Below are 14,337 nucleotides of genomic sequence, written 5' to 3' on the forward strand. Positions count from 1 at the left end.
TCACAATATTAATTGCTCCTGGTCTCACTCACAAGCCCCTCAACAACCCTCTATGCCACCCACACCGACCTACACAGTAGGTCAGTAGTCACGTCCACCCCACCTGCCCTGTCAGCTAGCCAGCCCAAAAAAAAAAAAAAAAGTACTTGCTATGGCTAGTCTGGAGTTACACACATGACAGATAAAGGCTAAAATCATTATGCTTCCTCTCCCTACTTCTCCCGCGACACTGCTCATAGCTGCCCCTTTCATCCCCTTTTGGATTTTCATTAAGCTTCAGGGATCTCAAGGGCACTAAGTTCCTACCTCTTATCAATTTTTGGTTTGTTTTTTTTTTTTTAAAGTTATTGGTTGTACTGACAAAGACCTAAGAAACACAGCTATTACAGCCGAACTACTACAGGGTTAAGGCTGCTGCTCCTCCTCCTACCTTGCTTTTAATCCAGTGCCAATACAGAGTAAGAACAGGCATGGTGAAGTAAAGAGTTCATTAGCATACTTATAAACATCCTGATAATATATGTACAGGACTCTACATTCAACAAAGACCTCAGTCATGTTTGGAATGACAGCCAAACGTCATGAATTGTCTTGAGTTTGGGATCTACAACAAAGAAGAAAAAAAACCTCCTGCCTCCTCTATGGTATCCAAGATTCATGCATAAAAAAATCAGAGTTTCCAGCACGTAAGTACCAATTCTTCAATACACAAGTCATCATGTGCGTTACACCAACTCTAGTCAGCGGAAAGAAAGCTGCCCTTTCAAGTATAAACCTAAAATCAGTCTTCAGCAAAGTTTCTGCTATACGGAGGAGCTAGTTTCCACTGGCCGTAGGCTACCTTCCCTTTACTATCTGGTCCAAGAGTGCTGCTCTTGTGTATTCCTGAAGTGATGGAAAGTGATCTCTCTTCCTCAAACATTTATGCCAGTCCATTAAAACATGGAAGACTTTCCCTTACCTCTTCTCTCTCTTCACTCCTTCTTTTCTTCTCTCAGTGGAAGTTAGACAAAATATGGGACTAGGAAGAAAAAAAGAATGAGTGGCAGAAGGGAAATAAAGGCAAATGAAGTTACAGAAAGAATTAGTTTATTGAATAGAAATCTATCAAAGAAGCAGTAAGCACAGGTATACAGAAAAATATAATGCTTACAGTTTTCAGTTTTGTATTTACAGAAATCAGCCCCCAAAACTGAAAATTAATTGTCATCACTTCATGTCTCCAAGTTTACTGAACATCTGCCATACTTCTTAAAATAAACTACACACAAAAGGGCCTATCCATTCAAAAATTACCCATTACTTGAGCTGGAGAGTCAAGGAATTGTAAAATACATGACACAAAGAAGACTAAGAAAAATTACTTTTTGATAGCAATATTGCTATTGCTTGAAGAAGTATGTACAAGCTATACTAGCGATAACATTAGCATGTTATACTATATCACTGAAAGAGGCAAAATCCCTTTAATAGAAATTCAAAGGTTAAGAAACAAAGTAGTTTCCCAGTAAAAAAGCTAGTTTACTAGTTACTGGCTAGTTTACTAGCTCTAACTCATTCTTTGTGTCGGCTGTTTTACTGTGAACGTTTTTCTACATCTACCACAAAGTGGTAAAAAATTGCTGGAAAAAACTTATACAAAATGCCAGTGACTTCCCAATTGTGTTCCAAGAAAACATTATTTACACCAGTTACCTTATTATTCTTGACAAACATTTCAAAATATAAAGTGCTTCTGCAAGAAACATTCTGTAAGAATACTCTGTAACAGTCATGTCTACAACTGTAAGGTCCAAGTATATTTATTTTTTTATTAAATGTAACAGTGTACTTCATGGTGATTCAGTCACTGGAAGGTCTAAATTTTAAGGCCCAATAGTCCTCCCAAGAACTAGTAAAGCTTTCTTGTGGGAAAATATGTGGCTATAAATACCTATTGTTATTGCCTTCAACAATCCAGGTGTTTTTCTAACTTCATGACATCAAATAATTCATTTATTTTTTCTACGCTGCTTAATAAGACTTGGGACTCTACTGTAATTAGTAGATACCTACTACACAAGAAGTAAACTCTTTGACTTACTTGAAGTCTGACATTTCAGCTAAGCAAATTTCTACTTTGCCATGTTAATTCACTTAGGTAGATTCCAAAAACTAGTTCCCCTGTCTTATCAGTGGCATTTGAATAGCACATGAATAGCACAACAGCGCTTCTACTCTTCCTTGTGGAAGCAGTTTGTAGACATTCACCTAATTGTTACACTTATGCCTAGGAATAATCAAAACAGAATCAAGTCAGAAATTTGCACTCTTCGAACAGAAACTTTAATTCTTTCTAGCAGTTAGAAGAACTCTTATGTAATTTTAACCACAGTTCAACCTGGACTATACTTCTTGGTAACAACTTGGCAATATTTCAATGTTCTTTACTAAGATTTTGGGAGGAAGAGGGCAAGAGAGGCTGAGGGGACAGACAGAAAGGACTACATCATGTTCAAGGACAGCCAAAAAAATACAGAAGTTTAAAATCAAAAGTTCTTCACCACTTTCAAGAAAACAAAACCCACTTCATTTTCACTTGCAATTATCTTGCAAAAGCATATTGACTGATCTGTGTTAAGAAATTTAATTCCATCTATTTGTAACTTTATACCTTTCTGTTTTCAAAGTAGATCTCATTCTGTTTTAATTGTATCAACAAAGATATGAAATACATCATCTTAGAATAAACATAACGAAGAAATTCTGCCCAGCAATGGAAGCATAAAACACAGCTTTTACTTTCAACACCACTGCCACACAGAAGGGGAAAAAAAGATGCAGAGTTCATCTTTTATTTGTCTTCCAGTACAGAGTATGTGATTGGAAATTAACAGACAGTAGAGAATGAACATTATAAAAAAAATACAGTCATTCATAAAAATCCTGCATAATAATATTAAAGAGTAAGATTCCCATCACGTATTTCTACCTTAAGCAAAAAAAAGAGCAATTAGCTGTATTACTTGGTAAACACCTGGAGGAGGAACCTTATCCTTATAAACAATACAGTAGTTATTTTACTGGTTATCAGTTATATATAGAAATATTCATGTTTCTTTCGCAGTTCTAGTATGATAGGTTTGGAAACCAAATGAGAGGTGTAATTCCTCTGTACCTTCCTCAAAAGCTATAAATAAGTTGCTGTAATTCTCAGGTCATCACCTTCGGTTTAAGTAGAACCTACTAAAAACATTCCTCATTGGAAAAGTTTCTTTAAATCAACAGTTAAGACAGGATTAACTGTCTAGACTTGGAATATCATCTGTCTTGTGATATGGTTTTCAACACAGCCCCATTATAACCATACTAATTAGGAGGTAACTTGCATTGAGTAGACAAAAGGAACTAAGAGCATCACCCACTGTGAAAGAAAAAAGTATCTTTAGACCCAGCCAAGTTAGAAGAGTTAGAGTAACGAACACCAAACAAATTTAAATATTCAGAGCTCCTCAGGTTAAAAGATCCAAATCTACCACCTGTATACATTTTAAATTCTCACTTTGTAAATACAGGATATTAATTTAATCAGTTTCTATGATCGATGAAATAACCAACAATGGGCAACAGACTATAGGTCCTCCTTCAGTTGTAATATAAAGTGCAATAATGTCATTAAAATCCAGCCTTATCATCCCTGAACTTCACAGTAATTTATTTTTGAGATAAAGATATAAAGGCAAATGATTACCTAGACTACGACGGCATAAAACAATACACAAAACAACTACAAATGAGAATAAAATAAAAAAGTTTCTCTAAACCTGAGCCTGCACTATGACATCTTAATAACTAGATCTATTGTAAATAGGTGTAAACTTAAAGCTAAATTCTAAAACTAGGATCGATACTATTTTGCCATTTCCACACTTATCCTGACCTGCAAAACTGCTGGTCCCTTACAAGCCTCACTGAAGTTTTACAACACTGCATCTCTACCTAAGCAGTGTACAAGCTGTCACAGGAAAGGAGAGACAGCACTCTTCCAATACATTTTACTTGCACAGGATGCAACCTGTGTGCCACTTCAATATATTCCTCTTTTGTACTTCTAAAACACATAACTTGAGTGGACACTGTGATTTATAATATTTCTTACCAAATATTTTAAATGTTTTCTTATCTTTATTTTTTAAATCGTCAGACATGTTAGAAAATACACTTTGTACAACAAAACCATCTTCAGAGGTTTAAAGATAACCTTAATTATTACAATTTTCTAACAACCAGCAGAGCTTAGTATCTTGCCTGTTGCATTAATACCACATTAAGATTTGTAAGAGGAACTAAAAAGAATCTCAGTATCTCCTAGCAAGTATATGAAACTTTGACAAGGTTTCTTTTAAATATGTTTGTTACGCCTTAAAAGTAACAACAGTTTTGTCTTTGAAGAGAATTACAGCAGGGTTTTTTTGTAGTATGAAGGTCACGAGCAGAATTTTGGAACCTCAAATAGATTAGGTTAACGTTTGTAGGTACTATTCTTTGGTTAGTAAGAAAATTTGAACGTTGATGCAGTTAGAACTATTCATCTGCACCATTCAAAAGCCCACTACAGTTAATATTTTAAATAATCCAGAATTTGAAACAATAAAAAGTACTTTTTTCTTAATCCACATTCCACTTACGCCGAAACTTTTTTTTTTTTTTTAACACAGATGCCTTAAGTTTAATTCTTAGCAATAAATCAAAACTATTATTTGCACAGTGGAAACATTTAAACACTGTACCTGTTCCAAAACCACTGTCCACGAAATTTGCTTTTGAGAGATTCACAAATGCTTGTTTGTATGGAAGTCACAAGGCCAATAACATAAATGGATCTCTCTGGAAGTCTTCTTTAGGACCTCTTCAGAAATCTGAATTGGGTTTTATTTTATATCTTCACCAATCTATACCACTGTTCCCCCCATTCAATTTTTTTAGAATGTTACATGAAAACAGCAAAATGCTTTCATTAAAACTTCATTCACATTAATCTATTTAGAACAATGCCACGATTCTACAATTACATACACCACTCCTTAACTAAGTCCCACAAATAGACCTTACTAAAATTAGTATTAGCATGCACGCAAAACTAATACTGTCCTTCAATCAAACTGAGATCAGGACTAGAGAGACAGCACAGCCTTCAGCGTAACACTGATTTCTGTTGCTTTCCAACAGAGTATTAACAGTTGTGTGTGCTGAAACTGTACCAAAGGTAATGCAACTCCTAAAAGTAATCTGAATTTTAGTGCTAAGAGAAACTTTCCCTAGATATAGTCTAAAAAGCCAGTACTATTTCCCCTCTGAAATTTCCCAGATGGCAAAAAAGCTCACTCAAAAGGCTAAGTGACAGTTAAGCAGATTTTTCCTTCAGATATGAAAAGCTTGAAGATGCATAAACAGTTTTATAACTACAGCCCTTACTATTGCATTTGTAACACAATGTTTGTAAATCAGAAACGTCTCTTGAAAAAAAGAAATCTAGATTTCAACCCCTCCCTCTTTCAAGAACTTTTTTTCAGTTTGGTGGGGTAGTCCATTTTTTATGAATATACTTCAACATATTGACATCAATGGAATTAAAAAATAAAGGTAGAATTTCCTTTGTAATAGTGTTTTCTTAAATCACAGATCTGTTTTTACAAATGGAGAAACTGAGTCACGAAGGCAAACTGACTCACTAAAACTCATACAGGAAAACTCTGGAAGATTTCAAAATTCCCAAGAGGTTCTTAGCCCACAGAATTTACAATCTGTAAGATAAACTGTAAAATTTGAGTATAAGTATTTCAGTCTTTGGGTTTATTTCATACCCCTCTATCCCCAACAACACTTTTGTAAAGTGTGCAAAACTATTTTCTTTTAATTTTAATCTTGAATTACATGTCTACTTGAGAACATGACTGAGGCCATGAAGTGTGCAGCCCTCCAAATCATGTTAAAAAAATTATTCACAAGAACAAGAGCCTTAAACCTAGGGAAAGAAAAAGGCAAAAGGTTTCCCAAAAGGCCCATACATACACTCTAGAATCTTATTAATGTACTTTTTAATAAAAAGATTACAACATTGTTTATTAAAAATAAATCAAAACTATATAAATAAGGAAGGTATGAGGAGAGCATGGATTACTGGACTATTAACGCATCACCTGGTAGTTGCAATCACTCAGCCTTTGGCCTCAAAACATACAAAAGGCACGCATTAACAATACTCTAAAAGTCTTACTGTCTTATTGTTCAACTTCAGGTATACCTTAAATCATCAGTGCTTCTCAATAGTATCCAAATTCTTCAGAGATTTAAGATATTTTTGCCATTTCAATACATGACTTTTGACTGTTTAAATCCAGAATGTTCCAAAGCTATACCAGAATAGGAATTCATACCTCATTAAGCTAAGGACAAGATTAAAGACAGGCATACCAAAAAAAAAAGTGAATAATTACTTTTCTGTTGCTTAAAATGTACAGTTTGCAGCCTCTGTAGTTTGTATCAGAGTGCAGTACACCAACTACCAAATAATAAATCCTTGTGACCTCCCTTCCCCCCATCCAAACATATTTATAGTGGTGATACTAAAAGGTTCATATTTCATGTAGAAAAAAAATTAGATGTTAGGAACTGCACTTTCCCTCGGCATTTGTATGTGTATTACCACATACACAATTTATACAGCAATATACAACATAAATTAAAGAAGAAAACCTAACACCAAGATTACATGGTGGCAGAAGAAATTCCATGTCTTAATAAAGTAACAGGTTATAATCTCCCATGCATTATTTCCCTAAGTATTAAGTTCTTTTAGTACTTTCAAACTATGAATACATGGAATTACTACCCTGATGTCCAGCAAAGGTACGTCCTGGAAGGTGAACACGACATTCACAAATGTGATTCCACAAAGAATTTAGCTGACTGTTTCAGTGATCTTAATGAACTACCTATATTTTGGTAACTATTGCTGCTTTTATGTCGTTGATAGGATGGACAGATGCAGAGTAGCCATCACAACGCAGAAGCTTCTCCAAATTATCAAACCGACATACATATTACCTTACAGCAACCTATACACACCCCTCAAAGAAGCTGCCTGAGTCTGTTGCCTCTTTCCACCCCCCTTTTCCCCGACAAGAGTGGTCTCGTTCACTTGCCTTTCACACACATAACCAATAAAATTAATCAGCTGGAACTCAGCATTTTTAAATCGCAGTAAAGTCAAGAGATGTATTGTACGCTATTTGAAGGGAACCATCTTTTCATTTAAACATTCTAAGACTCTAATATGCTGCAGACAAACGCACTGCATGGGGTGTGGAGGACCCGAGCTGATTAGATTACCACAACATCAGCCTGAGGCCGCCATTTTTAGAATCTCTAAAGGACAAAAGAGGGAAATTAAAAAATTTGCTCCACATTTTTTGAAAAGTAACTTTAAAAGTATAGTGATTATAACCAATTAAGCATGTATTATAAGCACCGCCATGGATATCGCTCTATTTTCTCTGATCTAAGCCCTGAATAACAAAAACGTTTCGTTATTATTCCTTTAAGGTACTGTAAATAAACAGGCTAAAACATTCCTAAATCTAGATGCAGGACTAAACTTCTGCTTTTAACGACACGTAGTATGTACCATTTTAGGGACCTCAGGGCTTTTAACCACCGCATATTCCCTAATGGCTGAGTATGGGGGAATACAGGACCTTTATAATCAGGCTATATTATGTTTCTCTACCCTATTTAGTACTACACAGTGAACCGTTTGTTTCTACTCCCCATGTCTGCAGCAATAGGGTCTACCCCACCAGTATTTATTTCTTTAAGAAAGAGACTGAAATGTGCCACCCAAGAAACATGAACACTGGCTGCAGAAACTAAAGCAAGAAAGGGATGCACCAATATAACTACTTACACCCTCAAGAAAGGGGGTGGAGAGAATGATCCCCTTCTAAATTGGCACAGAAACTCTTGAGGACTGCTTTCCGTTTGTCCAGGTTACACCACGAAGCGGGGATATTAGCAGGGAGGGAGGAAAGGAGGCGGGGGTGTGGAAGGCAGAGAGATTAGGCCTATAACGAACCATTTTAGTACCACAAAGCAAAAATATACAGGATGGAGAAAGAGAATAAGCTTCCTTAAGCTTCATAAAAGTCAATACGCAGTCCCAATAACACATATACCCGTTCTGAAAACCACCAGCCTGAGCAAGCGTATGTTGTCACATAATAGCCCCTTCTGGCTCTTTTTCCAAGCATAATGCATAAATCTGGCGTAACTGCCAAAAAATTCTCCTCAGCTCCTCCAGTTACAGTAACCCGCCATATTCACAAGATATAGCGACAGCCTGCCATTTTTAACCAAACCCCACAAAAGGAAAAATAAATTCGAGGCAACTTAAACAGAATTTAAACACATTTCAGGGTGGGAAGGAGTTATACTCGCACCGCGGGTAATGAGACGTTTCCATCTTATTTCACTCCCTTTTTACCACCCCCTCCCTACAGCACCCACAGCAGAATACCCTGGTAATAACCAAAGACTCACCTGTAATGGTCGCAGGCCAGGCAGCAGGACCCCTCAGCTGAGCCCCTTCTCTAGCCCAACCAAAACAATGCAATAGCCCCACTGCGGATATCCCTACCCTAGGCAGGACTCAGCCCCCAACAGGCTCTGGTAAAAGAAAGAAAAGGGAAAGAAAGGAAAGAGGAGACCCCCCCTCCCCCCAAACCTAGCTCAGTGTGCAGAACCCTACAGGGATCAGCTCGGAAGCGCCTTTGCCTTGGGACCTGTGTACAAACCCCACCGCCGCCGCTGCTCCCGTGTCTCCCTCCTTTCAGCCTCCTACGCTCCCTTCTATGTCACTGCCTCTCTCTGGGAAAATGGCGTCCGCTCTCCCCTCCCTCCCACTGCACGGGGCTCACCCGCCCCGCCTGGCAGGGGCAGGGTTACGAAGGCGAAGCCAAACTGCCGCCATTTTGCTTGCGGGCTGCGAGTGCAGTCTGTGCCCGGCGAGCCCTCAGTGTCCATTTTACAACAGTGCTTTGCACGTTACGCTGAACGGCTCGGGTCTGGGCGCGGCCGAGACACCAGACTGCGGCAGGGGCTGGGCAGGGGGGCTGCGAGGAGGTGTGGAGGGAAGTAGGACAGCGGAGGAGGGGCGGCTGCAGCTGGGGCTGGTGCCGGGGGCGATCCGCAGCCCCAGAGGCGCAGATCGCGGGGGAGGGGCAGGGGCTCCCTCCCAGGCGTTGTGGGACCGAACGCGGGCGGGGGGATGTCTGAGTCACAACTGCATCCTCTGAGGCAGAAACGCCAAAATTCCCTCCTCGGCTGCGCTCCCCCCCACCTCCGGCTTCCTCCTCACGACCGTCGTTACTCTCAGCATACCTATTCTTTATGAATCTGAACCTGGGAGTAAATTATCGCCACAAAGTCCGCGAAAATCCCGGCGGACCCGCCGGATCTACCACACGCAGAAGAACCTACTTGAGGGGCGGGGAAGAGGGGGGCGAGAAAGGGGAGGGAGCGGGATCTTTGACTGAGACCCGTTCAGGGCGATGTGGAGGCTTTGACTGGCTTTCTCCTGTCAGTAAGGCACTTGAGGCTGAGAATCTTCCCCGAAGCGTTTAAGGCTCATATATAAGGCAAGTGCGAGACAGCTTCTTTTCTTAAAGCGAGTGGGACAGCACTAGTTGAAGGTGTTTCTTTTCTACGGGGAACGAGGCGAGCAGCTAACAAGCCTCGTTTACCCTCTAGGGAACAGACTTGGGGAGCAGGTATGCTTTGCTTTTATCCGGACCAGTGGGAGCTGGCAAAGCGAGAGCCTCGCTCAGCGTTTCAGGGCAGACGCAGTCTCTGCCGTTCGTACCGAGCTCCTCTTCCTTCCACCATATCCCCTCCCAGCTCCTGTTCTGCCCGCACGCCGCCCTGCCTCCCCTACCCGGCTTCAGCCCCTCCAGCGATACGGCTGATTGAGGGAGGGGAGGCGGCGGCTGGGGTTTCATTCGACGCCCACCAGGGGCTGAGCGAGCCTCCTTCAGTGCGCAAACGCGGGGCACCAGATAAAAGCTGGGCTGGCAGCTCTTACCCTGCCTCGATGGAGCCGCCACAATCGGGTGACTGGAGAAGCAGTTAGCAGCAGCGCCATAGACTAGCGTCCCCCACAGCTTGGGCAGAGAGAGTTTGGGGCTCTAAACAGCTGCTGCTGCGGCAGGAGGGAGCCGAGGTGAAGGGATCTGCTAGCTGGTTGGACGCAGAGGAGGCGGCTGTAATGGGGCATTGAGTCTGAGGGAGGAGGGGGGCGATTAAACGTCTTGTGATCATGGCGGAGTCTATGGGTATTTTTTCCTGTCTAACTCTTCTGTGCGTGTGTCTCTTGTTTCTCTCTTTCTCTCTCTCCTTAGGGCGCTTGGCTGGGGCTGCTCGCTCGGGTTCTGCCTGTTGTTGCGCGAAATGGCGGCTGGCGTCTTGGTGGGTTTGGTTGTCGGTTTTTTGTGTAGGGTTTTTTTTTTCCTTCCCCTCCCCCCACTTGTGCTTTGGCTGCGGCTCCGCAGCGAACCGCGGCAGAGACTGAGTCAGGAGGGGGGAGGGAGCTGCGCGGGAGCCAATAGCCAGGCCGGTCGGGGTAGCCTGGCGCGTCCTGATTGGCTGGCGCTGACATCATCCTGCAGCAGGGGCAGCCGCAGCTGGGCAGGGTTGGGGAGCTGCCGGGGGAGGCTGGTGCAAAGGGAGAGAACGGGCGCCATGATCGTAGCGCGAGGGAGGACTTCACGGGCGGGGGATCCCCGAAGAGCTGGCGAGAAGGAAAGCAGGACCGGGCCTTGCCTTCTCCTTCCTAAACAGTGCCGGGGCTGTGAGGAGGAGAGCGGGGGAAGAGCGAGAGAGGAACAGCTGGCGCCTGCTCTTGTAACTGCGTCAGTACAAGATGGCGCAGGGTCTCCCTGGAGAGGGAAGGGAGTTGCACGTCCGCCGGAGGTCATGTGACCGCGTTGCATTCTTGTGGGGTTTGGCTGCGGACCAAGCTGGCTGGGGCGGCGGCGGCGGCTGCCCGGGGGAGTCCGTGCTTTCCCTCCCCCCTCCCCGCACAATGCCGTCGGTGCCGCGTTGGTTCCCATCTCCCTTCCCCCATTAACCTTATGCACGAGGGTGTAGCTGCCGCCGAGGAAGGTTCTCGCTTCTCTCCTTATTCTCCACCCCATCGCCAGGGTGTAGCTGCTCTCGGAGGAAGCTTTCCATTCCGCCCCCTCTTTGCGTAAGGCTTTACCCACCGCAGGGGAAAGTTCCCCCTCGGCGCCTGCTCGCTCCGCCCGGGTGCGGGAGCGGGTGGTGCGCGGGTCCTGCGCTGGGCCTCCGCCGGGTGGGCGAGCGTGAATGCCACCCGCTCGGCTTCCCCTTCTCGTGTACGAGAGTGCTTTATCTGTAAGTTAGGTTCCCCGGGATCATAGACTCCGTCTTACTGAGTAACTTGCCGAAAGAGTCGTTTTAAGCGATGTTTAAATGACCTCATTAAAACAGCTGAGGAAAATGCACAGGCTATGCGGAGTTGTTCTTCTGACGAGGAGGTCGTCGCATTTTCAGTGTGGCTTTGCCGGGGGTACGGGGTGAGGGGCCTAAGGAAAAATCTGCAAGCTATTAATGACTTTATTCTATTTGAACAAAACTTCGCTATGGAAAAACGGATTGATATTCTTTTATTGGTATGTTGTTGGGTCCTGTTGTAGGAGTTGAGCAGCTTTTCTGTGGGGTAATGTGGTGCGTGTTGCAAAGTTAGGCCACGTCTTTAACACAGAGATGGAAGTATATACTTAGTGCAAATGAAAACTATAGTATGCAGATACCGTGAAGATGCTCTGTGCCTTACTTTCTGAGTTCATAGGAAAATGAACTTGTCACACAGGTCTGGGTAGGTTTGGAAGCTTGGCAAATATACTTCCTGGGTCTTTTTTTATTTCAGTATTCTGATGAGGGGGGGAAGTGAAAAATGTATGTGTTCCAGTCCTAACGCTTTTCTTTTTTCTTTAAGGAACGCAACTCTTGTGACTGTTTGGGTGGGGCGCTCTGGTTTTCAAAGCAATTCGATGCTAGTTCCCATGTCTTGTTCTTGCATGGCAGGGTGTAAATTTAGCCTCTGCATCTAACCCAACGAACAAATTAACAGTTAAAATTGCTGATGCTTTATTTCTGTTTAGAAATGTTTTATAGCTCTTTCTGTTCTTGGTCTGTCCCCAGGTAGATGTGAATATCTTTGTTTGTTTGTTTGTTTTTGTTTCTTTCTGTTTTCCTCCACAGTAGTAACCTGGTGGGGGATAAAGCTTGAATATTTGGTGAATGTGTTGTGTGAGAACTACTGGAGTGAAAGTAACTGAGTATATGACTAATATGGAAGACTCCTGTATAATAGACGCTACTTAATGTGTTACATAAGTAATATGGTGAGGTGGAGTCTAGTTACATAAGAACTGACTAGGGACTTGGGAGCTGCTGTAAGTAGTCTGTATTAGTTGCAGATACAGGCTGTAGGGTATCTCTGTTGTTGGGGGAGGGGTAGAAGAACAGGATTGCAAGCATCTAATACTGCTACATTTTTCCTTTGTAGGTTATATAAAAGATAGTAGGAAAGAAATGGAGGTAATTAAGGATGACAGTGTGAAGCTTTCAAAAGTCTGGAGTCTCATTTGAGCCTAGCTTTTAGGATATAAGCTCTGCTTCCTGAAAGAACAGCTCCCACACACACGCACACTTTCTTGAGTGTCAGATGGTGGCTGTCAGCTGAGCATTGCACCAACGAATTTTGTTCTGTGCAAACTAGTATAAAGAGCAGGATTCTTGAGTCCTAGAGGTTTTGAGACTTTTTTTAAAATCAGCTTACTGAAAATGGTGTTGTGAGGAGGCAGTTGGTTTGTTGATGAAACATGTAAGTGACTGCATTACTGATCCTTCTTGTGTAGGCATGGCATGACACACAAGGTAAATATTCCCTTTGTAATGGAAGCTTCCAGAGAGGCTTTCAGCGTACAATGATTCTTTTGATACAGAACAGATTTGTTTGGGACGACATTGTGAGTATTTCCTTGCAGATGGGTTAAATAAAGAACATTATTGAACTGAAGATGAGGAAAAAACACATTTCTGTTATATTAGTACTTGCATTTAGGTGTGTTTTCTATAATTATGAAATAGGCAGTAGTTGCCTGCCTCACTTTAAGGGAGCACTTTGGATGCTTGTGTTAGAGTAGTTTATATAGAATACCTGGAAATGAAATGAAAACTTAACTGGCAGCTAGAGCTTTAATTCTTAAAGCACCATTTTAGGTAGCTGATTATCAGTACCACGTTTTGCTTGAAAACGAATAATTTAACTACTTTAACAGTTCTCTGTGTAACTGGTTGCTTATTGCAGCAGTACTTGAATTGAGATATCTCTAGTCTTTTATGAAGCTGTAGAACTGAGGGGAAGTTTTAATGAGCTCTTTAATATTTTCTTGTTTGTTTGTTTCAAGGTTTTATTTGCTGTCCTCAGGAAAGCAGTATTAGTTGTCTTCAAAGAAACAGTAGCTCTAGCAGCACTGCAGTGAAGCATCAAAACAATGTCTGATGGGTTAGAATTACTTCTGCTGCAGAAGATGAGCAAAAGTACAAATGCACATACTACTTCGAGATAGAAACCTCAGGGGAGGGGATTTGCCCAAAGGCCAGTTTGATGCAAATTGTGCCTTAATCTGAAAGGTGAAGGGAAGGAAAGGAGTTGTAGGAGAGGGAGACTGGGTAAAAACAGGCATGTAGCTTACCAGGGAGAGAATTTCTACTGAACTACAATTCTTTCCTTTTAATAAGGATGTTTCAATTGGCCAGACGTTCTTTAGCAGTTAGACTTTGGTTCTAACTTGCCATGATAGCCTGTCTGTGCATGTGTATGTGGTCTGTGCTTTTGCTGAGACCTGTTATTTAAATACTGTTGTTTACTTTGTCTTACAAAGGGACTGACAGGAGTTCAAGGGTATTTAGGGGAGAGAGATACAGTGTAATAGATCTGGGTATGCATTAATGCCATGGTTGAAACAGTTGGAGTGGTGCTCATGTTGAAAGATGATCCTGCACCTTCTGCCAGCTGTTTGTTCTTGCTTCTGCACCACCCCTTTTTTGATCATGTGGTCATGTGGGAAGCTGAAGAGAAGAATACATCTAGCATAAGCCTAATTGTAATGGAAGGTTTTATAATGTGAATGTTCGTTGCTTGGCTTCACAAACACTCCTGCTTGAACAGAAGTAGGAAGAAGCAGAAGTAAGGAGAATGCAGATATGCAGCTT

The 14,337-nt window shown here is 41.9% G+C and overlaps 1 protein-coding gene across 2 annotated transcripts in view; it reads right to left on the reverse strand.

Annotated features, from left to right (window-relative positions):
- KMT2E (lysine methyltransferase 2E (inactive)) overlaps positions 1 to 8,849 on the reverse strand; it is a 63,491-nt gene extending 54,642 nt beyond the window's left edge. For both annotated transcript variants that reach the window (XM_086480728.1, XM_086480719.1), the window contains exons 1-2: positions 8,578 to 8,849; positions 962 to 1,021 (exon numbers count right to left, since the gene is read on the reverse strand). The gene's annotated coding sequence lies outside the window, so the exon portion shown is untranslated. The remainder of the gene's footprint in view (positions 1 to 961; positions 1,022 to 8,577) is intronic.
- Positions 8,850 to 14,337: the final 5,488 nt, after the last annotated feature.

Source organism: Leptosomus discolor, chromosome 1 (assembly GCF_034619465.1).
Source record: "Leptosomus discolor isolate bLepDis1 chromosome 1, bLepDis1.hap2, whole genome shotgun sequence".
Lineage (NCBI taxonomy): Eukaryota > Metazoa > Chordata > Aves > Leptosomiformes > Leptosomidae > Leptosomus > Leptosomus discolor.